Below are 25,950 nucleotides of genomic sequence, written 5' to 3'. Positions count from 1 at the left end.
CTCTATTGATTATATCGTCTTGCCTCAAAAAGCAAGATTGTTCTCGAGCTTACTAACATATCGGTGGTTCGTGACTTTCTAAATATCTTCTTGGAAGTGTTTCCGGGTTGTTTCCTGACTGTTATGTTGAACTCGTGATCAAGTTGGTTTCTTGTGAACCACCCTTTCTCCAAGAATCTGTGTTGGATATCCCTGAGCTAGTTGGTTAAGCTAGACAACAACTTGGAGAATTGGAAGATAAAAGCTTGCCTAACTTAGTTCGTTCCAAAGGGATATTCTTGTGTTGAGTGTGTTGAAGAAAGATGATATCTTCATCGTTTGGTCCCTGTGATCAGTTGCTGGACCTATTGTCTTATCAATCCTTTGATTTGAGTGTGGGCTATCGTCAAATAAAATCAGTACCAACGATGCTCGTAATGTTGTCTTACTCGTGGTTGATCCCTCGAGCATACACCATTATATCTTTTGGGTCTGACCAACACTATCACTTGTTCACTTAACTATGGAATTCCTTTTGAAAGGAAACCCAGATGAATTGTTGTTGAGCCCATTGACAACATCCTTGTCTTCTCCATAATTTTTCTGAACATTAAGCTAGTGTTGGAAAACTTTTGAAAGCATTTGTTCATGCTAGCTCATGAAGCATATGTTCGGATGTAAGAAGTGACTTCCTCTAGTTCATGTGCATTTGATGCAAGTTGCCGCCGTGGATTCGAGGAAGATTGTTTTGTTTCCTTTGGAATCATCCCAAATCAGTCATGCACACGTGAAAAGTATTCTGTAGTCTGGAGGCTTGCAACCTTCATTCTATATGTGTCCCTAGCACACTAAGCCACTGATTGACTTGTTCAAGGAAAAGAAGTCTATGCTTGGGATCTAATCCATGGACTTGCGTAAAGACTTCGATATCCTCGATGATGGTTCTCCACCTGAACTCGGTAGTGTTTAATTATAAGACTACTACGTGGCCATGCTTGTCTGGGACAACGTGTTCACATGTTTGTAGCAGAACCAACTCATGTTTTGGAGCTTACTATCGTAGTTCATTCCCCGAGAATCTCACAACGCCGTCTCGTCGATTTGTGTTGTAAACTTTCATTTTTCTTTCTAGACTTGATGAGTCTGGAATATTCTGACACCAACCAGATCTGAATCTCAGGCAGATGTGATGGTTGGAACATTTCCCAAGAACTATAATATTGGTCTCGCGATAACCGGTAAAGTGGATGTCGTGGCCAACACACCCAGCCGGAAGACCTCCTGTTGTAGTATCTTGATTTGAGGAAGTTGGCCACCTCCCCATAGGGATTTCGTAGGATTTACTCCCTAGTTGCCCCTATGGATTTCTGTGTTCCGAAGTCCGACCTTTTTACTTGATGTTCTAGATATCAAACCATATCTATGAATGGGTTACACTAGCACATCAAGGAGAACATTAGAAGCGGAGTGCTAAATGTCTCTCGGTCGATCATCCAGATTTCGTTCCCTTGGCCTCGCTAAGGTGAAATCTGAGAAAGTGTTATCCTCCTTTGCATCTGCATCGTCCATCGCTATTCATCATGGTAGTATGTTGTGTTGTCAGCACCCTTGACACGGATGTTGATAAAACCTTGATGATTGTGGAAATGCTCAAGTTCTTGAGAGCACGCACAAGCGCTACGTGTTATCATCGGCTCTAACTGGGATTCCTCTCAGTTTCCTCGGCAATGCTATGACCTTTCAAACAGTGAATTCACTCTCTATTGTTGGGTTCTTCCCCAGTTACCAGAATCATTCCCAGCATTTGCATTCTGTTCCTAGCTTGCACCGCCATTGTGCCATTCTACCATGGGTCTCTTCCATTTCCAGTGGTAAGAAAAATCATCCATTACGTTGTCTTCAACAAGGTAATCCACATCATCCAAGTCCGAGTATGCCATTCTACCGACCCCCTCCAAACGATCGCTCGAGAATTGCCTTAGGCTGGTTTAAAGAGTCTCAATGATCTCTGAATCAAAGGTAATTCTTTTTGCCACTTAAGGGGATAATCTATGAATCACCCTCCTCCAGGATGTTTCGTCGTGGTATCATGGCAACTCAACTCCTCGCTACGTTGACAATTGTTTACCACCTTCTTAAGTGTGGAATTGTAGTCTACCTGGTAAACCTCCGTCATTTGTTCCACTCCTTTCCGCTAGAGGTGTGCTTCGTCTCTCAGCCCAAGAGATGCTGCTATGTCTCATTCCGTGAGTTAATCCTGAGTTGTTCGACCTTCGAGAAGAACGATTCTTTTAGGGTCTTTCCTTCCTCTCGTTGTCATGATAGTTGGAGTTCTCAGAGCAAGACTTTGAGACAATGATGGTGAACGAATCAACGTTCAGTTGAAGTGCAACCTGGATCGTGAAGATTGTGCTAGTTTGCGTTCCCCCTTCACCTTACCCTACGCTTGAATCTCGGGACGAGATTTTTGTTTAGTGGGGGTGAGTTGTCACATCCCTGGCCTTGCTATGCACTTGGGCTAGCTTGGTTGCTGCATCATGTCTAAATTTCTTTTAAAAATTGAAATGGGGATGTTCAAACCCTAGCACCAAATGCAATTCAAATAGGTTCAACCAAAATATTTTCAATGACCTCAAAATATCCTTTTTAAATGTTCATGATTTATGGAAAAAGGTGAAAGCCTCTACCAGAGATGATGCATATTTTTCCAGGACATTTTGGTCATTGAATTAAATCATTATGATTTTTAGTTGGAGTTTAAAATTACCATTAAATATTGGTTGCTCCAAATATTCTGAAATTTGTTGTGTGATTTGAAAATAGTTCAAATATTCCTCACAACAATTTACAGAATTAACCAAAGTGTTTTGGTTAGTATTTTATTTGCAAAACAGTAGCAGAAAATAGAAAAACTGAAACAAATAATAAAGAGAGGGAGAGAAGGCCACCAGGCCACCCACCTAATCTACCCGGCGGCCCAGCTGCGGCCCAGCACTGTTGGCCCAGCCCAGCAGTCGCCCCCACCGTCTTCAACCTCCTGCCAGTAGGCAGGAGGGTGTGTGGTCGCCGCGCGTGGGCACGCGCGCGCCACCTCCTGCTTCCCCGGCCCTCCTAGTGACGCCACGACGACGCCCCGTGTCCCCTCGCTCCTCTCCCCCCCTCCCTCGCTCTGGACCCCTTCCTCCTCCTCTGCTCTCTCTCTCTCTCACGGCCGCCCAAATCAGCCGGTGCCCGCCGCTGCAAAGCACCGAGCCCACCGCCGTCCCCTTGCCCCGTGGCTGTGACCTCTAGCTCCGCCTCGATGTCGTGAAGCTCCAAGCCGAAGAACGCGCCTGCGGATGCCCAGCAGCGCCGTCGCCGACGCCATCTTCGTCCCTTGCACCGACGGCCGCCGTCGACCGATTCGTCGTCACCAGGCCGTCCCCGAGGCCGCTGAGATCACCTACGACCCCGCCGTGTGCTCCTCTACCTAACCCCTCTCTCTCCGCTGTCGTTCTCCTCCTCTAGCACCGCGGTCCACCGAAGCCGAAAGCTCACCGCCGCCGTGGTTCCTCGCCATCGTGGCCAGGGCCACCGCAGCCCGCGCCTGAGCACGTCACCGTGCTCGGTGAACCCCCAGGAGCACGTAGCACTCTTTGGCTTCTCCTTTAGTGCTCCGTAGCATCGCCACCGTTCGCGCCCGAACTCCGGCCGCCGCGAAAGCGGACGCCGCCGTCGATCTAAGTCGTCTCCGGCGACCCCACTAGCAACAGACGACGCGGACGAGGGTCGGGGTTCCAACGGTGCCATCCGCGCCTCGAACCATGGCCTGTGCTGCGATTCCGCGCATCGCCGCCGTCTCGGACCTCGCCGGCAGTTAGTCGCCGGCAGGTTTGACCGAGTTGACCAGGGTTTGACCCCCCCTGGGTCATTAACATGTGGGCCCGAGGCCCTGCTAATTTAGTTTAGATGCTAATTAAATTTTAGCTAACCCACTGACTCGCTGACTGTGGGCCCCAGCCCTTCTAATTACTTTAGTTAAGAGTGAACTAAACCCTGATTAGTGCTGAGTCAATGACAGGTGGGGCCCAGCCCTGTTAACTATTTAGGATTAGTTTAAATTAATTTTAGTTTAACTAATTACACTGACACGCGGGACCCACTATCAGGTTTGACCCGGACCGTGTCCCGTTGACCCGCTGATGTCACCCTGACGTCAGGCTGACGCAATAATTGATTTTCTGGATTTAAAATAAATTCAGGAAATTCCAGAAAATTGTATAAACTTCTAAAATTCATAGAAATTCAACCGTAACTCCAAATTAAATAATTTATATATGAAAAATTATCAGAAAAATTCAAGGAATCCATCTATACCATTTTCATGCATGTTAGAACAACTTATAGCTGCTGTATAGCACAAATCAATTAAATGGCATTTGAATAATCACATATGGAGTTTGGATTTGAATCTTGTATTCAAACCAACTTCATTAAATCTGTTGCTAGTTGCATTAGCTCAAACACATTCATATTGCCATGTCATGAGCATGCATCATATTGTGCATTGCATTGATTGTATTTCTTCTTTGTTGCCGGTATCCATTCCCTCCCGGTAGACGATGTTCCGACGTTGTGATCGTTGACACTGATGAAGACTCAATGTTATCTTCAGAAGTGCCAGGCAAGCAAAACCCCCTTGTTCATTCCGATACAATCCTACTCTCTCGCTCCTGCTCTCTTTTACTGCATTAGGATAACAACGACATATTTGTTACTTGCTGCGGTAGTTGAACCCCTTTATCCTCTGCATGACCTGTCATTGCCACAGTAAATAGATGAAACCCACTAGCATGAGTAGGAGTTGTTTGAGCCCTGTTGTGCCTACTCATTCATGCTTGTTTGTCATGCCTGCTACTGCTTAGAGTTGTGTCAGGTCTGATTCATCGGGAATGAATCAGAGGTGTGTGAATATGTCCTACTGTGTGTGAGCTAAGTGTGTGAACACGATTTGGTAAAGGTAGCGGTGAGAGGCCATGTAGGAGTACATGGTGGGTTGTCTCATTGCAGCCGTCCTCAGGAACTGAGCTCTGTGTTTGTGATCCATGATTCAGCTACTACCACGCATTGGGCCCGAAACCAATGGACCCTCTCGGCTTCTTAATCACCCTTGTCCTCTGTCCAGGAGTTGCAAGTAGTTTCTGGTGTTTGTAGTATGCTGGAGGCCGTGGGCAGCGCTGACCGGAGGGGTGGGCTGTGATGCGGTAGGCACGTGGCACAGTGTACCGGGTGCCCATTTGGTGTCTCGGGAACCCTGTTCACATCATTTGGGGCTGTGAGCAAAACTCCGGCCGAATCTCCTCATGGATGGAACCCGAATAGGCGATAAACCTGGACTAGAGACTTGAGTGTTTAGGCAGGCCGTGGCCGACACCCACGTTGGGCTTCCGCTTGAAGGTTGCCGAGTACATGTCGTGTAAACGGCGGTAAGTGGTGAGAGCGTGTGTGAAGAAGTACACCCCTGCAGGGTTAACATCATCTATTCGAATAGCCGTGTCCGCGGTAAAGGACTTCTGGGTTGCTTATATCAGTTCATAGACAAGTGAAAGTGGATACTCTAAAATACGCAAGATAAGCGTGAGTGCTATGGATGGCGTTCTCGTAGGGAGACGGGAGCGGATCCATAGTGGTGTATTGGTTGGTGAATATGTGGACTCGTGTGCGCCACCTCAAAAGAGTTACTTGCAATAGTAGATCAAGATAGCCACCGAGTCAAAGCTGGCTTGCTGCAGTTAAACCCCACCATCCCCTTGTTGAAAATGATGCATATGTAGCTAGTTCTGATGTAAGTCTTGCTGGGTACATTTGTACTCACGTTTGCCTATTTTATGTTTTTGCAGAGAGACTTCGGTCTCGCTAGTAGTTCCACGTGGACTTCGACGTTTAGCTTGTTACCTTAGCTACGATCTTGTGCCCTCGGCAGGATCTGGTAGATAGTCAGGCTTCTCAGCCTTTTTCATTTCTAGATGTCTGTACTCAGACATGTTAAGCTTCCGCATGTGCTTTGACTTGTATGCTCTGATTGTTACGTCATGAGACCCCTGTTTGTAATATCTCGCTCCTCAGAGCCTATTGAATAAATACTTGAGTCGTAGAGTCATGTTGTGATGCCATGTTGTATTTGCACATATCGAGCATATTGTGTGTATGTTATTGAAATGCTTGGTATGTGTGGGATATGACTATCTAGTTGTTTATCCTTAGTAGCCTCTCTTACCGGGAAATGTCTCCTAGTGTTTCCACTGAGCCATGGTAGCTTGCTACTGCTCCGGAACACTTAGGCTGGCCGGCATGTGTCCTTCTTCGTTCCTGTGTCTGTCCCTTCAGGGAAATGTCACGCGATGAATACCGGAGTCCTGTTAGCCCGCTACAGCCCGGTTCACCGGAGTCCTGCTAGCCCAGTGCTACAGCCTGGATTCACTCGTTGATGACCGACACGTTTGATGCTGGGTCATGGATGCCTGTCCTTGTAAGTTTGTGCCACTTTGGGTTTACGACTAGCCAGGTCAGCCCGGGCTCCTTATCATATGGATGCTAGCGACACTGTCATATACGTGTGCCAAAAGGCGCAAACGGTCCCGGGCAAAGGTAAGGCGACACCCGTGGGAATACCGTGCGTGAGGCCGCAAAGTGATATGAGGTGTTACATGCTAGATCGATGTGGCATTGAGTCGGGGTCCTGACAAGGACAACATACAATCATACCATAGGCTAGCTTCTAGGGTTTAGCCTCTCTGATCTCGTGGTAGATCAACTCTTGTAATACTCATATCATCAAGAACAATTAAGGAGGACGTAGGGTTTTACCTCCATCAAGAGGGCCTGAACCGGGGTAAGCATCGTGTCCCCTGCCTCCTGTTACCATCCGCCTAGACGCACAGTTCAGGACCCCCTACCCGAGATCCGCCGGTTTGACACCGACAGTACCCTAGTAACCCACAAGTATAGGGGATCGCAATAGCTTTCGAGGGTAGAGTATTCACCCAAATTTATTGATTCGACATAAGGGGAGCCAAAGAATATTCTCAAGTATTAGCAGCTGAGTTGTCAATTCACCCACACCTAGAAACTTAGTATCTGCAGCAAAGTGTTTAGTAGCAAAGTAATATGATAGTGGCGGTAGCAGCAACAAAAGTAAAGACAGCAAAAGTAATGTTTTTGGTATTTTGTAGTGATTGTAACAGTAGCAGCGGGGTCCAATTCATCAATGTAATGTAACAACTAGCTCCAATTCATCAATGTAATGTAGGCATGTATTCCGTATATAGTCGTATGTGCTTATGGAAAAGAACTTGCATGACATCTTTTGTCCTACCCTCCCGTGGCAGCGTGGTCCTATTGGAAACTAAGGGATATTAAGGCCTCCTTTTAATAGAGAACCGGAACAAAGCATTAGCACATAGTGAATACATGAACTCCTCAAACTATAGTCATCACCAGGAGTGGTCCCAATTATTGTCACATCGGGGGTGCCGGATCATAACACATAGTAGGTGACTATAGACTTGCAAGATAGGATCAAGAACTCACATATATTCATGAAAACATAATAGGTTCAGATCTGAAATCATGGCACTCGGGCCCTAGTGACAAGCATTAAGCATAGCAAAGTCATAGCAACATCAATCTCAGAACATAATGGATACTAGGGATCAAACCCTAACAAAACTAACTCGACTACATGATAAATCTTATCCAACCCATCACTGTCCAGCAAGCCTACGATGGAATTACTCACGCACGGCGGTGAGCATCATGAAATTGGTGATGGAGGATGGTTGATGATGACGACGGCGACGAATCCCCCTCTCCGGAGCCCCGAACGGACTCCAGATCAGCCCTCCCGAGAGGTTTTAGGGCTTGGCGGCGGCTTTGTATCGTAAAACGCGATGATTTCTTCTCTCTGATTTTTTCTCTCCGAAAGCAAAATATATAGAGTTGGAGTTGGTGTCGGAGGGTTTCCAGGGGGGCCACGAGGTAGGGGGCGCGCCCTAGGGGGGGGGCGCCCCAACCCTCGTGAGAAGGGTGTGGGCCCCCTGGTCTTCATCTTTGGTGAGGATTTTTTATCTTTTTTCTAAGATGTTCCGTGGAGTTTCAGGTCATGCCGATAATATTTGTTTTCTGCACATAAAACAACACTATGGCAATTCTGCTGAAAACAGCGTCAGTCCGGGTTAGTTCCATGCAAATCATAGTAGTTAGAGTCCAAAACAAGGGAAAAAGTGTTTGAAAAAGTAGATACGACGGAGACGTATCATACCCCTTCGCGAGGATGCAGAAGATGACATTAATCACCGTAATCGGCCAGAATTGGCGGATATCCGAAGCCCAGTCACTTCGGGGATGAGGGTGATTATCCCCAAGTTCAGCCTGGTGAGGTTGATGGACCCTACAAAGAACTCCTCAAATAGGGCCATCACCTCTAGCTTGATTACGTCCCAGAAGCTCGGCAAGAACTTCACTGGGAGGCTATCCGGACCGAGGGCCGAAGAGGGGTTCATGCCCTTAATAGCCGCCCACACTTCAGCCTCGTAGAACAGGGCCATAAGGGCCATGTTGTCCACAGGCGAGACACAGGTGTGGGCCGGCAAAATGTCCTGCCCAAGGGCAAGACCTCCCCAAGGGGAGGTAGAGAATAGGTCTCTGTAAAAGACGTCTACATGGGCCCGTATGTCCTCCCGCCACTGCAGGAGGGTCTCTCTATTCTAAAGGAGCGGGATGGAGTTACGGCATCGACGGCCGTTAGCTATGGCCTAGAAGTAGGCGGTATTGGCATCCCCCTTGAGGACCCAATTCTGCGTACCCCGCAAGCGCCGGTAAGCCTCCACATCCGTGTAGATGAGCGTGAGGTGGTCTTCCAGGTCGTACCTAAGCATCCATTCCTTGGCTGATAGGCTTGCGGCATCAGCCCATAGATAGAGGGATTGGATGCCCTCAAGCAAGGCTTTCTTTCGCTCATGGATGTCCCGACCCACGTTTGCATCCCATCCTTTCATGTATTGCAGTGACCGCTTCGCACAAAAGTGCCAGGAGTCGACGGCCGAGAGGGAATGATGGGGGGCATCACGCGCCTTGCGCCACTGGGCGACCACCGCTGCGGCAAATCCAGGCTGGCGCAACCAGAAGGTTTCGTAGCGAAAGCAGGGCGGCAGGGGGGATACCCATTCTCCGAAGAGAGGAGGTGGGGGACGTGATCGGAATCAATCCGCGTAATCGCACGGAGCGATGCTAGGGGGCAACGAATGTCCCACTCAGGAGAGGCGAAGACCCTGTCTAGGACTGAGCGGGTCGGCTCCACCTGGTGGTTGGTCCAAGTGAACCTGGCCCGACTCTACCGAGCTCGCGATGCCCCATATCCGTGATGCAGTCATTGAACATCTACATCCGGGGAAAGTTGACCAAATTATTGCTCTTGTCTTCCTCTGTCCGGATGAGGTTTAAGTCGCCGCCCACCACTACCGGTAGCTGGGCGGCCGCCACCTTCCTATGGAGTTCAGCGAGGAAGGCCTCGGAATGGCGGTGATCGGCTGGGCCATAAACCGCAATAATCTCCCATTTGAAGTTTAGGCCCCGCTCGAAGATCTCCATGCTAACGAAGAACTTGCCCTGGTCCATGCTTCCAACCTCAAAGGTCGCATCCTTCACCCCTAGAAGGATGCCACCTGAGTGGACCGTACTCCCACTAGAAGGGAGCCAGTGCCAAGCAAAAAGGTCGGAGCTCAAATGCTCGAGCTCCGATAGGGAAAATTTCGTACGCATCGTTTCTTGGATGGCCACTATGTCAATTCACTCGGTCCGCATGTACTCTATGAGTTGGCGGTGTCAGCCATCTTGGACGAAGCCGCAGATGTTCCAGAAGAGGGTCCGCATCACGAATCCATCGGGGGGCTGCTTGACCCCAAGACTCGTGATGCGCTCTGCGCGCGGAGGGCTGCGGTGCGGGAGCGGGTACGGCCCCGGATCTCCATAGGATCGGCGGCCGCACGCTGCTGGACGCTCGGGGCAGCCCCGGAAGGGGCGCCCGAGGAGGTCGGAAGGCGTGCACGGGCCTCGGCAAGGCGCCCATCGAGGATTTCCCTCGCGCGAATATCCTGAATCTGAACTAGCGGGAGGGGGGGCGGGGAGGAATCTCTCCCCATAACACTATGGCCGAGTCCGCCGCCATCTTAGCGAGGTGGCCAAGCGGAGCCGACTCCAAGGCAGAAAACGAGCACGTAGCAGGGTAGCTGGGATGGACAGGGTACCCCCTATTGTTGAAATTTGCGAGGTTATATTACCCCTGTCTTATAGTTATTAATTAATTAAGTGAATATACCCCTGGCCGGGCCGGGTTCTTGGCTATATGGATCTTCACTTAGGTTGATGGTCTTCATCTAAAATTTTGGTTTGATGGAGGACTGGATTGTTGGGGAGCAATGAAAAATAGAGAGGAAGGTTGGAGGAAGCAACGGTGGACATGAAATCGAAAAGAAGCATCGGTGGAGGAAGCCATGCCCTTCTCATGAACCTTCTCATAGAAGCGCCACTGTCAAAACTGTCAGAACAGTGTAATGTATTAATCCCTCGATCGTTGTTACTGACTGAAGAAACACGGAATTCCATAAAATGTCCGAACACTGAAATATATTGATCCCTCATTCCCGACTCACAGCCGTCCCGGCCATCCACCGTCTCCTGGCTGTCGCTAGCTTTGACGCCCTTCTCTTTTGCAACAAATTAAAGCTGCAGCTGGACGGATATCCTTTTTGTTGGAAGCATGCGTCCACGCTAGCCTGTGAGCAGCGGGGTTTTGGCACCGTTGATGAAATTCCAAATTTGCAGAAGAAAAAAGGGGGACGCTACTGACCTGGGGCCGCCCAGTGCAGGTTTTCTCCCATGCCCACATGTCACACCGCGGGCAGTTTCTACTTGCTCACGCCAGCTTACCATTTACTCACATCGGACAGTAGGGTTCGGCTGTCATCCTCAGAAGCTTCCCTCGTCCTCCTCCGATCCTGACCTCCACCACCAAACTCCCAAACCTAATTCTCCTCACCGCCGGACTAGCAGCCGTCTCTGGCAAAGGAGATGGAGGCCGGCGGTAGTAGTAGTAGGAGTGAGACTACCAGCAGGAAGAGGAAGTCAGCCGCACTCGAGGGCGAGGGCAGTCCGGCTCCGGCGCCGGCGCCAGCGGCAGCGCCCGATCCCGGAGCGGCTGACCACGATGGAGGTGGAGGCGGGCGACATCTCCACCTCAGCGACCTCCCCGACGACGTGCTCCGGAAGATTATTTCGGTCCTCCCCATGAAGCAACGCGGTCGCACGCAGATCCTCGCGAAATGTTGGCTTCCCCTCTGGCGCTCTCTTCCTCTCAACATCGACTGCGATGAAATCGCCCGTTCTAATCACGGTAAGCTCGGTGATGTGTTACAACGCATAATTTCCTCCCACCAAGGCGACTGCCACCGCTTCTGCATTCGCCCATTCTTGGCCACGAACATGGAGAACGATGCTGCCGTGGACGCCTGTCTCCTGTCCCCCGCTCTGAATAAACTCAAGGAGCTTGAGTTCTACCGTCGGCCGTGGCACAATTGGCAGCGGGTGCCGGCACCAACATCTATCTTCCGTTTTTCGCCCAATTCGGACATTGCACACTCACGGACGACATCATTCAAGGGCTTCACTTCCCGCAGCTTAAGAAGCTCGGTCTTGATTATGTCTTCCTCTCGGAGTTCTCACTCAGCAGCATGATTGCCGGCAGCCCTTCTCTCGAGGTCTTGTTAATTACTCGGTGCAGTGGAGCCCGTTGCCTCCGGATCAATTCATTTACCCTTAGAAGCATTGAAGTCGGCAATTCTTCGCCAGATCCATCCATGGAGGAGCTGATCATCGAGAGTGCCCCTCATCTTGAAAGATTATTCCATCTTGATCAGAACGAGGATTTGCATGTATCAGTGCTCTCGGCGCCTAAGTTGGAGACCCTTGGTCGTTGTACTAACTCCACCAGGCTCGTGTTTGGTTCCACAGATATTCATCAGGTAACTGATCTTCTTCATTTTTACCATCCTCAGCCTTCTATATAACTTGCATTTCAGTGCATACAGAAATTACATATGCTCTGCAAACCTATGTATATTATTGTCTAATGTTGGATTTCATGCTTTTATGAAGGGACCGCGCATTGAAATTGGTAGCCTTTCAACAGCACTGTGCAGAATCAAGTCTTTGCATCTCTGTATGCGTACTCTATGTTTGGACATGGTTATTGAAATGATGAGATGTTTTCCGTGCATGGAGAAGTTGTACATTCAGGTGATCATTGTTTCACCGATAGTACATTTTGTTTGATTGCTTTATTGATCTACTTGTTATTCTGAAGTTGTTATATATTTGGTTTGTCAATGTTCTTTTCAGTGCGAGAAATCTGGGACGACGAATTTGTGGCGTCGTAAACACCGGGACCTTCTCAGTTCTTTTGTCATCCGTCTAAAAAAAATAGTTTTGGATTATTATCGGGCCAAAAAATCTGACATTGATTTTGTAACCTTTTTTGTACTGAATGCTAGAGCTCTAGAGTCGATGACGGTTTTAGTCAAGAGCAATGATGAGGAGTTCTTGGCAAAACAGCGTCAGAAGCTTCTCCTACAGAGCAAGGCTTCAGATGGGGCTGAAATTAATTTCGTACTCAAGGTGGACGCAAATCCTGGGACATATTATAGTATAAGTCTGTGATTTTGATTTAATGTACATATGGATGTGTGTTGTATTGGTTACTCATGAGCTTTTCATATTAGCGAATAAAAGAATTTATGATGGATGTGTGATTGGGCAATGCATATTTGGGCAATTAGTATTTAGAATGCTTTGTCAACGATAGTTAGAGTTAACCCCCAAAAGGCGAAATCAAAGAAAAGATATGCAAATCCACCATGTAAACACTCGGCATAGGCAATTTTCGCGAATTCATATAACCATAATGTACTTTTCACTTGTTTTCCTCAACAACAACAAAGCTTTTAATCCCAAACAAGTTGGGGTAGGCTAGAGGTGAAATCCACAACAATGCCTTTCCACTTCTTTTCCTACAGATGAAAAAAAATATTAAACCTTGGAGATCCATGCTTGGGTACCATGGAACATAAAGAGTCATGTAATGCACAAACCCGCCTTGGGAAAGAAATGATTGCACATATCTGACACTAGTGCTTTTAAATGACTGTTGATTTATTTTTCTTTCTGAAAAAGATAAAGTGGTTGTCTTCTAGATTTTTCTAAAAAGGACCAACCAATCTTCTAGAAACTATCAAAAAATGCAAACATGACTTTGAGCACTTTGCAGTGATATCATTAAACTCTAACAAATAGTCAATTTCCTAGCTAGATGAGGTCTTTCAGTAACTTTCAAGGTATCGAACAATTTAATTCAATAATTGAGTGGTAACTGGTAAAAGATAATTCAAGCGAAGGATATATGTTTATAAATCTTATATCGTATAGCTAAAATTTGCTGAACGATTGTGAAATATTGACTCGTCGATGGTAGTGGGAATAATATTAGCATAAGCTGCATAACATGAATTGCGCCTATGAGGTGCTCTGTGTACTATTATTTACTCTATGAAGCTTATGTATTAACACCACTGTGTGAATGGGGGCAATCCTCCTTTTCGGAAAAAAACACACTGTGTGAATGGGGGCGCATTACTATTGAATCTGTACTAATTATATGATGAGTCATCACATAGAGGAACAAATATGTGAAGTGGTAAAAAAGGATAACATGCGGTTATTTCATTGCAAACAAGTTTTTTTCTTCACAAAACAAGGAGTACATGTCAATACACATATAAAGGAGAAGATAGTGCATAGTGCTCTAGGATGCAGAATAAATCATTACGTATAAATCACATGGCTGTGTAGTTGTGCTAATCAATTGAAAATGCTTTCACATCTACATATTTGGATGTGGTTCACCTAGTTATTATTAGACCTTTCTTGCTCATTTTCGAAACAAAACAATAGCTCTTGGACTACGATGCTTATCAAACAAATTGACAAAATTAAAGTTGAACTTTGTTATAAGCTGGGTAGGCAAATACAACCATTTGATGAAATTTTCGTTCAAGAGAAAAAGAAAACTAAAATTATGTACAAACTGAAAAGGGGCAAAGACCGTCATATTCATATACCCCCAGTTTGTTAACACATTCAAATACTGGTCAATCTACATAAGAAATGTTGCTTTATCAGAGTAACGAACATAGGATTGGATGGGATCAATGACTTTTTATCAGGCTCCAACAATGAATAGGCCTGAGACAGAAATGTTTTGCTATAACTGAAATACTATTGCACCTACACGGCAAACACAATCTAACAACAAATTTAAGGTATTGTTGGGTAATTTCTTAAACCATTGGGTTCTTGGTTTCTGATATGCTAAATCGGGGTTAGAGTTCCTTTATTGACATTTTCTAGTATTTCTCTGATCTTGATTAGTAGCATGCATGCTTATTCGAACTTGCTTTTATGAAGACATCTTAGTGTAGCACAGCCGCGTGCAGGCAGACAGGCAAGCTGTAGACTATGGCACAGCATTCATCCTCACCATGATCTGCGCTCCATGCATGCATGAAAAAGTTCCTTTGGACGGGCATCACATATGCAAGGGACTGTTCCACGGGCAAGCTGCAGAACATGGCATACCATTTATCCAGGCCACGATCAGTTTTCCATCATGTAGTTTTTTGGGCGGAAAGCACATCTGCCAGGCAGCAGGACCGTGCTTGTCTCGCGCCCAGCAGCAGGACCGAGCTCGTCTCGTGCCCGGTGCCCGGGATGGGTCGATGGAGGCCAGTTTTGGCCGACCTATTGGGTTTCGGCATTGGGGGCAGCCCAGGGGAAAGGCGGGCCCTTTCCGCCCGTATCTTTGGTTGGGGTTGCGGTGGGTCTCGAGCGAGGTGGTGTCAAGGTCTGGGATGCCGGGGCGGCGGCCCTGGTGGTGGTTCCCCGGTTCTCATGGGCGGAGCCTGTGGTTAGGTGCTGCCCGATGGCCATGGTCGTGTGGATGGCATAGTCGCTGGGGTGTAGCGTCCGGTGGTGGTGAGTGTTGGCCGGGGTGAAAACCTGATCTATCTTCGGACGGACCGGCGGCGACAAAGCTTGTTCCCTTCTTGAAGGCGTCGTCGCGGCTCTCATTGCCCGTCTTGTTCTTCCAGGGGAAACACCGATCCTCGGGTCGGGCGGTGGCGGCGCTCTAGTGTCGTAACCTTCCTGAAAGCGCCGCCTTGGAGCACACGGTTCGTCATAAGTGGCTTCACCTCTCGCGGTGGCATGCTCACGGTTGAGGACTCAGGTTGCTCTTGTAGTACTAGGGGTAGTGTTGATGCGCTCAACGCCTTTGTATCCTACCTTGGGCGTGTGCGTGTGTTGTGGTGGAGTGCGTTTGTATCTGAGTTGTGATCGGTCGGTGCTTTATATATAAAGCAGGGCGAAAGCTTTTTTCAGTAAGCACATCTGCAATGGCTTGTTATACTGTTATACGGTTTCCACCCGTGTCCTCTATGGGAGCAGCGATGCTGGAGGGGGGGGGGGCAGAGTATATATCACTCTATTGGGACATCATTGGCTTCCTTATTTGCTGAAAGATTAGAATCGTTGAATTTGTGCCTTTTTTGTGCCTTTGGTGATGGATGTGGCCTATTGGTAGTTAATATCCATGCATATGTGCCACTTCCGCCAATCCGGGGTTGTTGGTCATTACCGTTAGTGCATCGCAACCGAGGCAGAGCGGGTGCATCATGCGAATTGTTGAATTATGACGCTTGGCAATCAAGTGTGTTTCTCCTGCAAAATAACGTTTGAAAATGGCCATAATTGATGTGTGAGTTTGACGTATGCCCCTTTCGCTCGTGATGGCATACAACTAATGAACAGAACTTGCATGCATTGGATATCGGATTACGTGCGAGTGAGAGGGGAGACGAGAAAGTATCAACATTTTTATTATCAACACTAATAAATTTAGCTTGCGGATGGAGGAAGTATTTATGTTTTGCTTTCACTCTGCAATGCTACCAATGATTACTTCTTTATCGCTGCAATTTCTATTTCGTAATGTGAAAACTGGTGGCTTTGATGCCTGCCATTGTGTCCTCTGAAACAAATCTTGTATATATGCTTCTAACACTATTAATGATGCATTATAATTGTATGTTTGATACCATCATAGGGATGTGATGCTTCCAACAATACAAACCCTGCTTTGTAATCCTTAGCTGGATTTCTCTTTAAGAAGCAGACGCATTTAATTTTCTTCCTTTGTGAACAATTTTATTTCTTCTCTCCAAGAGACTCCTCTTTGTGGATCATGCACCTTTTGGTAGTGTGAACTGATTAGTTAAGTTTGTTTATATTATTGGCACAACTTGGTTAATTAATTGTTCTATCTGAACAAATAAATACCCAAATTACAATTATCAGTTTACTATGGATACTATATAGTGTAATTTTCAGTTCTTTCCTGTGAAACATGTTAGTAACAGATCAAGTTCTTTTGTAGATTTTTTTTCAAACGGAGGCACTAGATTTACCTCATCTCATTAATTAATAAGAGAAGAATAGAGTTTGGTGGTTACATGACCAAAAAGGTCAAAAAACAAAGAGATCACTCTCCCGGTATTAAATTACCCAAATATTTTGCCCCGGCAAACACCCAGAGCCTTGCTTTTGCTTTGATTGACGCAACCACTTGCTGGGCAAGGAGGCCCCTTGTTGTGAAATACTCTCACATTCCATATTGCCCACCTGACAAGCATCTTCAATGAATTGTACACGTTCATGTTGGCACCGGGTAGCCTACGACAAGAATCTTACCACTTTGGCACTGATGAAAGAGCGGACCAGGTGCTACACTAGTAGAAAAAGGCCCATTTGTCCCGGTTCTGGAACCGGGACTAAAGGGTCGGGACTAAAGCCCATCACCTTTAGTCCTGGTTCGCTTATGAACCGGGACAGATGGTGCTCCACGTGGCCGATGCGGCGAGTCCAAGCAGATGGTGCTCCAGGTGGTTCGCTTACGAACTCGACACACTAGCTAGTAAGAAAATGAATGAACCATTAAGTACACAAGATCGTCATAAACATATACAGTGAGAAGTGACCGACCTCTCCTTCTTTGAAAGATTGGTCGAACCACAACTTTTCATATATCTATCTGACACTACTAGCTACATATATACAATATAAGATCTCTTACAATCCCTAACATCTGTAGTCAATTTCCACATGGTATTCTCCGGCTGGATTGATGACGTGGTCAATAAGAATCCCGCCAATTCCTCTTGAATTGCTCGTATGCGATCTTGCGGTAGGTGTTCATCCTGCATCTGCCAGATCTAAATTGAAGAAGAGGGTCAATACATGTGTATGAATGAAACTCAACACAAATGATGATAATAAAATAAAATTGTGAATATTTTTGCTTACGCACTTCATATTGTTTTTCAGAGCAGCCCCGTTTATTAGAGGTCGTCGCGTTGTAGATGAACTCGCAAATGTAGTATCCACAGAAATCATTCTCGGCTTCCTGCCACAAGCACTTTACAGGAAATAGAGGTCAATCAAACTGATAAACAAGCATGATAAATGGTATTGATGAAACTAGCTAGAATCAATGGGAGATGCGCGAAACTAGGTAGTAGTACTTACGCTCGGGTGTTTAAAAATCGCAGCTCGGTCGGCAGTCCCGGAGAAATTGCGGCGAACTCTTTTCAAACCCTGCTAGACAAAGAAAATAATTACTTGATATCAGGAAATGAACAAAGTTGCCGATATGGTGCGAGAATAATCGATTGAACTTACTTATGGAGTATTCGAGTCATCTCCGCATAGTCCTCGGGATCTTTTCATCTCGAGTCTAAGATGGTTACTACTCATGGCTCAAGCTTAATCTCTAGGAGAATAAAGTGGAAGCTGCGCACGCATGCATAACTCATCAGTTACATTACTATAACCTCGAGTAATAAGAGAAACCAAATATGCACAAGACAGTAACACTCACTTGAAATTAATTGAAAGGAAAGAGTATTTTATCTTCGCTTTGATTTTTGAGCAACGATTGTAGCAAGTTGTCCTTAGTTTCTGTGACATTATTTTTAACCGTCCATTCAAGTATGACATTTGGGTTAATGAACCCAATGTCGCAGATTTGTGCTTTTTGGCGTTCGGCGATCTTCAATCTGCATAATATAGTAAGGATAATTATATATATATGCAATGAAATAGTTGACCTATATATAGAGACTTAATTACAGAAAGTAGTACTTACAGATAGTAGCAAGCCACGAGTGATTTTTCGAGTGCCTTCTAATTGTAGAACTGGAAAAACTCATCAAAATAAAAAGTTAACCGATCTTGTCCAATGAAGTCGTGGTCCTCCTTAATTCTCATCGACAAAGCCTCCTTCCCAGACTCGCTGCAGGTTTTCATGTACCATTGATGGAATCTTCGCACCATCGTTGTTGGAGGAGGACTTCCATCTTTGACGAGAGGATTCCCGTACTGGTATCTGAATTGGTCCACCTCCATTGTATCTAAATGTACATCATCGCCCAGGTAATCACCAAGATTGGTACCGTGCACCATCCCCGGCAGATTTGCGACGATATCGCTAGACACCTTGAGCGGGGGGCATGATTGGTTCGCATGTTCACCGAGCTGGGGAATTTTTTCCCACTTATTCATTCTGCTAACCTTTTATCACTTGAAGTAGTTCCCGACCGGCGCGCATCTTACAATGTCTTTTTAAGACAACGGACATGGTTGTCATCCGGCGAAGGTGGTGGTGGTCGCTTCAGGGCATCGATAGTGTGCTTCGCTTTCACCGGATCTATCATCTCCTTTGGAGGTGGAGGTTTCTTTGCAAAAAGTCCCTCACTTGGGCTTCAATGATCTCCGCGTTTTCCTCCGCGGTCCTGTCGTATGGTAACTTCTCAAGAGGCTTGAGAGATGGACCGTATCTGTATTGCCTCATGCCTCTGGCTGTACTGCTAGCCGCCAGAGCAGGCGGTGTCTCTCTTCCGTTGTTGCTTACGAGGCAGAGAAGGACAAGGAGTGCTACGCGCCGGAGCAGCCGGAGCGGTGGCGTTTGTCTTCCACTATTGCTGATGAGGTGGAGGAGGAGGCGGACTGGTCAGACGCGCCAGAACAGCCGGAGATGGAGGTGGAGTGCCGACCTCACACGCTGGAGAAGGAGGAAAAGTGCCCTGATCTCTCGCTGGAGGAGGAGGAGGTGGAGTGCCCCGACTCGCCGGAGGAGGAGGAGCAGGCGGGGGCGTCCAGTTCGAAATCTGGATGTGCTCCTTCCTCCATAGACATGGAGTCTTCAGAGCAAGACCCAGCTGAGTCTCCCCTTCACCTGTGGGGTGGTCAAGCTCGAGCTCCTCATATCCCTCCATTACTTCATCCACCATCACAATAGCATAGCCATGTGAAATCGGATGGTAGCGAGATGTTCCATTGGGTTGAGGAGGTGCAACAGAGCCGACAACCGCCTTGACTTTGAGGTTCTGCCATAGCGTCATAAGATGGCAATGTTGAGCCTCCGTGATAGCATCCACGAGGTAGCTAGGAGCTGTGAAGCTAGGCTGCTAAACGAGCTCTTTGGAAGCCACGCTGCTTCTCCGTTGAGATGGGGGGGGGGTAGCTTCTGTGGTAGCTCCAGCAGCTCGCTGGCTCTCAACTTGTTCCTCCAGCTTTTGTACTCTTGCATTTAGCTTATGCATTTCGCTCTGCCCCAGTTTCCTCTTCCTCTCCTAGGTTTTGTAACCGCCTGCGCCAGGAAATCCAACCTTCCACGCAATGGAGCCTGGCGTGCCTCGTGTTCGTCCAGGGTGCTTAGGATTCCCGAGGGCCTCGGTCAGCTCATCATTCTCTTTGTCGGGAACGAACTTCCCTTGGTGCGCTGCGGTGATACACTTCTGAAGCTTCTTGACAGGTGTTGCAAGTTGATCGTTCGTCCAAACGCACTTCCCTGTTTCATGGTCCAATGTACCCCCAACCCCGAAGAACCAAGTACTTGAATGGTCTGGCCAGTTCAAAGTCTCTAGTTCGACCCCATTAGCAATCAGGTCATTCTCAGCTTTGTCCCACAACGGCCGGGCTTTGAGGTAGCCACCTGACCCCGTGTGATGGTGAAACTTCTTCTTTGAAGCATTGTTGTTGTTTGTCTCTGACATCTTCTTACTCCTGTCCGATGTCTTGTAGGCCAGAAATGCGGGCCAGTGATCTCTTATCTTCTCAAATCGGTCGGTGAATTCTGGATTCTTCCCTTTGTCGACATATGTTGATTTCAATTCATTCTTCCACCTCCTGAATAGATCTTCCATCTTCTTAGGAGCATGAGACTTGACCAATGGCTCTATAACTGGCTTATCCGGATCTTCCTCTGGCGGTAGGGTGAAATTTTCCTTCAACGAGGTCGAAATATCATCTTTCTGTCTATCATTGACATAAGGAACTTGAGGGTCTTCGTTATTAGGCATAGTCCATAGCTAGATGCTGATCGGGATCATGTCTCTAACAGCCCTGCACTGAGCAAAAAATGCTTCCTTGGTCCGCCTGGGTTCGATCGGTTGGCCATCGTTCAAGATTGCTGTGATCGTGAACCTTTCATCCTAGCGCAACCTTTAATTCGGGCCTCGTCTCGTTACCGAAGTTTGGCTCGATACAGAGGGCTATAAAAGAAGAAAGAAGAGTTAATATATGTACATACCAAAACAATTAATGCATCAATTAGCTAGTCATCATAGGCTTAAATAATATATATACCTTGTCGGACTTTACAACAACTCCCTCCTCTGTTCGGTCACCAGAGCCGTCATCACGGTCTCCTTCTTCCACTGGCATTTGTTCACCGGAGACATCATGATCATGTCGTTCCTCTTCCATTGTTCGATCACCGGAGCCTTCACCCTCTCCTTCCGGACCATCGGTGTCGTTCAGATACGACAAGATATCACCTTCGCCGATGATTATATCCCCCAACAACTGTTCTGTTTCCAAGTCTCTTTGCTCCATAGTTTCTGCAAATATTACAACATGGCAATTAATATACAAACATGAGAGATGGATATATTGGCGGCAAACATAGACCTAGCTAGCTAATCACAACAAGGAATATTAATTAGTGTCCTCGACACTTCTACGGTTTGGGGTGACCTCGACAACGCTTCTAGGGTTTAGGGTGGCCTCGACAACAATGCTCTTTTAACTTGGTAAATTTGGATGGCCTCGGTAATTTTTCTAGGGTTTGGGGTGGCCTCGAACCTTCTAGGGTTTGGGGTGGCGTCGGCAACGCTTCTAGGGTTTGGGCCGGACCGCCTCTCTCATGAATGTTCGATGTCCGGACCGACAAGGTGTTTAACAAAATGGCACCATTCTGGATGTGCAGAAAATGTCCCTATTTTTCCTAATCTCATCTACCCTTCTATATGTCATGTTGTCTAGTGTCAATGGATTCAAGAAAACAATGGCTTCATCATTAGTCGAAAGTAACATGCGCATGATGGTATGAAGCTCTCCAAAGTTATTTTGGAACGGAGTCCTGATAGGATAACTTGCTTTTTGGTACGAAGTTCATCAATAGCCTTTTGAATATCGCTATTTGGAAGGCCTTTATTGAACTTCCACCACAGCAGGATGCTGCTAACGCGACACTACCATCAGAGACCCTTTAATCGCAAATGGTGGTGTAAAAAAACCATCCAAAAAGGTGCAAAACGTTTGCGATGGAGGATGCATCAAACACAGTTTATATTTTAGTTGCGTGTGCGATGCAGGGCCTATGGTTCAACTTGATTAACTGTTTGCGATGAGGAGGGACAAAAGAAACGGGCAGCCAGATGAAGGTGTGTGCGATGCACAACATACAGTTCACTGGAATGAACTGTCTGTGATTAGCCAACACAAAAGAAATGGCCAGCCAGATCAAAGGTTTGTGCTATGTACGACATGCGATTCACTTGGATGAACTATTTGCATTGAGACATGAGAGCAGAAACTGTTCAATATAACAAGATGTTTGTGATACGCGGCACAAAGGACTGTAATAAAAAATGTGTGCGAATACCGATAATAACACAAACGGTTCCCTAGTGTGGTCCGTGTTCATCTGATCATCATCTCCTTCTTGTGATAGCTCGATGTTCATTCCATGTTAAGTTTCCATTAATTGATGGCGTTTTATGAACACGCCACCATTTCCCACCATTTGCTCACCTGTTACCCGCCACCCAGCTATATTGCGCATGGGCGGCGCATGATGCACGGAGGTGACAAGTGCAGCCTGTGGCACATCCACCTTTTCCAAGCATGCCAACCCACCAAAGCGCCGCCTCTGCCATCAACCTCGTCGACGAGGAAAACGAGCAGGTGCCACGGCCCATCGAGGCCAAGGCGCTCCCTGGCAACGCGACGGACGATGCCATGATGCGCGTTATCACCAGGGTTGAGCAGTCCTTTGGCACATGGCTCTTGAGCGCCGTGGGTCAGCATAGGAACGGCACACAGCAAGAGCGGATCCATCGGCGCTTGCCTGCTGTCCACACGGTGTCGCAGCTGGGTACACATCCGGTCAGTACCCCCATTCCTTGCTGGGAGTGGACAGAGGCCCTCAGCGCCATACTTGCACCAGAGGCTGGCCGTGACGTACTTGCACCAGACGCCTGCCGCGGCGTTCGCATGGGTGCCACCGTTCGCCTTGTCCGCGGCCCGCTGGAGGCAAACACACTGGTCCGTAGGCTCGACCGCCTCCTTGGCCCAGGTGTCCACATGGGAGCAGTAGAGGAAAATGGCCGTCGCATCCACCAGCTAGTGATCTCCGATGAAATAGCCAACTTGGAGCTCGAGATCGCGCTCCAGATGTACCACGAGCATGTCAACCGCTTGGACGAACGCCTGCACGAGTTCAGGCAGAGCCAAGAGCTACCGTAGGCAAGACCTGCTGGTCATGGTCTCATGGACGCATTTTATTTTGAAAAGTCATTTCGACGTGCATAGCTATGTATTCACAACAATGTATTGCTCAGTTTATTGCTTTGTTTCAATGTGTGTACTCTATTTTCCATTCTTATATGTTATGTTTCGATGTGTGTATATATGCTTTCCATTCTGTATATGTGGATGATAACAGTTAGATTCAAATTAGTATACAAAAAGAGATAGAAAATGGAATTCATAATATATAAATATATATGTATATATATATATTAAATGTATATTAAATGTTCATTAGTTCATCACAGAATATATATATATATATATATATATATATATATATATATATATATATAGGACAACACTATTCTAATCCCAGGATTAGAATAGTTATTTGGATCACAGCAGCCCCTATATAGGGCCCAACAGGGCCCTCCTGAACTTCCCTGAACTGCCCGGCCCGACCCGAGTCGCCCCGACAGGATCCCACCCGATCCGAGACGCCTCGACAGGATCCACCTGATCCCCTCGATCTCGAGCCGCCCAACCCCCCTCCTCGGCACTCCTCCCCTTCTGGTCGCCAATCTTCGCCGGATCCTCCGCCTCCTTCCCGTCTATAGCTCCTGGCTGGCCAGATCCGCCGCTTCCCCTCCTTCCCCAGCTCCTGGCCGGCCGTGTCCTCCGCCTCCCCTCCGTCTCCAGCTCCTGGCTGGCCACCGGCGCGGGCGAGTGAGCGACGGCGGACGCCGGCGCGAGGGAGCCCGTGTCGCCTGGACGCGGCGAAGCCGCCATGGACTTCAGGAAGCCGCATCCTCGTCCCATCTCCACCGCACGAAGCCTTGGCAGACCAGATGACCGGCACGGCGCCCGCTCTCGCGAGCGGTGCGACCAACGGAGCAACTCCTCCGCGGAGGCGGCATCTGCTGCAACCTCAAATTCAGCAGCAACAGTACATGAACTTCCTCCCAATTTTGTATTCTTCTTCAATCTTGCCTTCTCTGAACTTCGTGCAGATGAACTTCGCGCCCTCTGCAAGACATGGATTGCTATCGAATTCCTCTCATACCTCCAGGACGAACTGTTCTCAAGGTGGCCTATCAGCTGCTGGAAAAAGGTTGGCCGACCTTCTAGCCAGGGTATGGTTGAACTTCTTCCTTCCTTCGGTTTGTTATTTTCTTATAGCTATGTGAAGTTCGGATGGTGTATGAGCATCAGTCCAGGCTACAAAATCTTTTTTAAAATTTTCCTGCCTGCTTACAACCATGTGAAGTTCTGGTAATGTATGAGCCTCAGTCCAGGCTACAAAATAGCATTGTAAAATCTGCCTGCCTACTTACAGGCATGTGAAGTTCAGGTAGTATGTCAGCCTCAGTCCAGGCTACAAACACTATAAAATCTGCCTGCATTCACATTCACATGTGCAAAAGCCATATGAAGTTCAACTAGTAAGTGTGCTATAGTTCAGGTTGGTGTGTGTCTGGTTCTGTGCAAAAAATAAATAAAAGGAAAATAGAACATGCATGTGATATGACATGAAGGTCAGGTTGGTATGCACTAGCGGTCCAACCATTCACAAACTCATGAAGGTTCAGGTTTTTTAACTGTAGACATTATTTCCCCTTTGCAAAACAAGAAGTTCAGGTTTTGGAGAGTGCTCAGTTCAGGTACATATAAGTAATCAAATATTGTAGAATTAAAAAACATGATGTGAAGTTTATTCTGTGAAGGGTGCTCAGTTCAGGTACAAAGGCATCGGCGGATGCTCACCTCAGTGCATAGTGTGATGGCTCTCACCACTTTTATATGAGAAGTTCAAGCTGTGAATAATGCTAAGTTCAGTTACAAAGGTATATGCAGATATAACTTGTGTGCTAATAGACATTTTTTTCTTTTATGTCAGCAAGACGAGAGACGCATGAAGAAGCTTAGAAGTGCCCAGCAGCAAGTTCACAATCCAAAGCCTGTACGCGTTGCACCACCCCCTCAATGGGTCACACCTCAAATGCACCAACAGCATTACCAACCTGCTCCAGACCAAAAATGGATGACACCCGAAACACACGGATACTTCCAAGATGTTGGGTCACAGCCCTATCCGCACAGGTTTGCGCCTCCACCTAATTGGGTGACGCCGGAAATCCCCCGCGGATACTTTGTATCCACCAGCAGACTCCCAAGCACGCTGATGGAGGAGGGGGTTAGCTCAAGTCCTGCGTGTAACTCTGGAGGTTATCCTGGTGTGCCTCATCAATGCCAAAGCGAAGCAACTAAACCGGATCCCAGGACAAATCCAACAGCAACACACACACGGAGGAGAGTGATCTGCACACTACCACCGTTTGATCCTGCTGCTGCTGCTACAAGTCAGAATTCTACGGGGCATAAGGTAGATGGATTGCTTCACAAAACAAAAGAGCAAACCAAGACCAGGATCGCAATACCTCCACAACCACCTCAAGCAAAAAGGACGCAAACAAGAGAGAGGCCATCTTCAGCCCTCCTTCCTCCTCGTGATCCACTGCTGCATCCTGCTATGATTACTCCGCCAAGCCCCATCCCAGAGGGACAACAGCCGACACCGCTGGAGTTGCGATCATACACGCACGTAAGTGAAACAAAAAATATTTATATATGCATCTTGTATTATCTGCACATTTTCTGCTCCCTCCAGGATAACAAGTTCATAAACTGCATTTTAAGGTGTTGTTTGGATTTTTTTTCTTTTTCTGCAGACGCCAGATCTACCGGATTATCTAATACCAAGACTAAAAATGCGATTCAAAGATGTAGAGAAAGCAATGGAATTTTATAACAGATACGCCAGACACGCTGGTTTTGGAATCAGGAAGACGGGTGGAAATGACAACCACAAGTATTTTGTTTGCGCCTTCCAAGGGATACACACATCTTCTGTTTCAGAGGCCAACAGGAAGCGAAACAAAACATCGCAGAGGACGG

This window comes from Triticum dicoccoides, chromosome 5A, assembly GCF_002162155.2.
Source record: "Triticum dicoccoides isolate Atlit2015 ecotype Zavitan chromosome 5A, WEW_v2.0, whole genome shotgun sequence".
Classification (NCBI taxonomy): Eukaryota; Viridiplantae; Streptophyta; class Magnoliopsida; order Poales; family Poaceae; genus Triticum; species Triticum dicoccoides.
Note: the sequence above shows the minus strand (reverse complement) of the source record.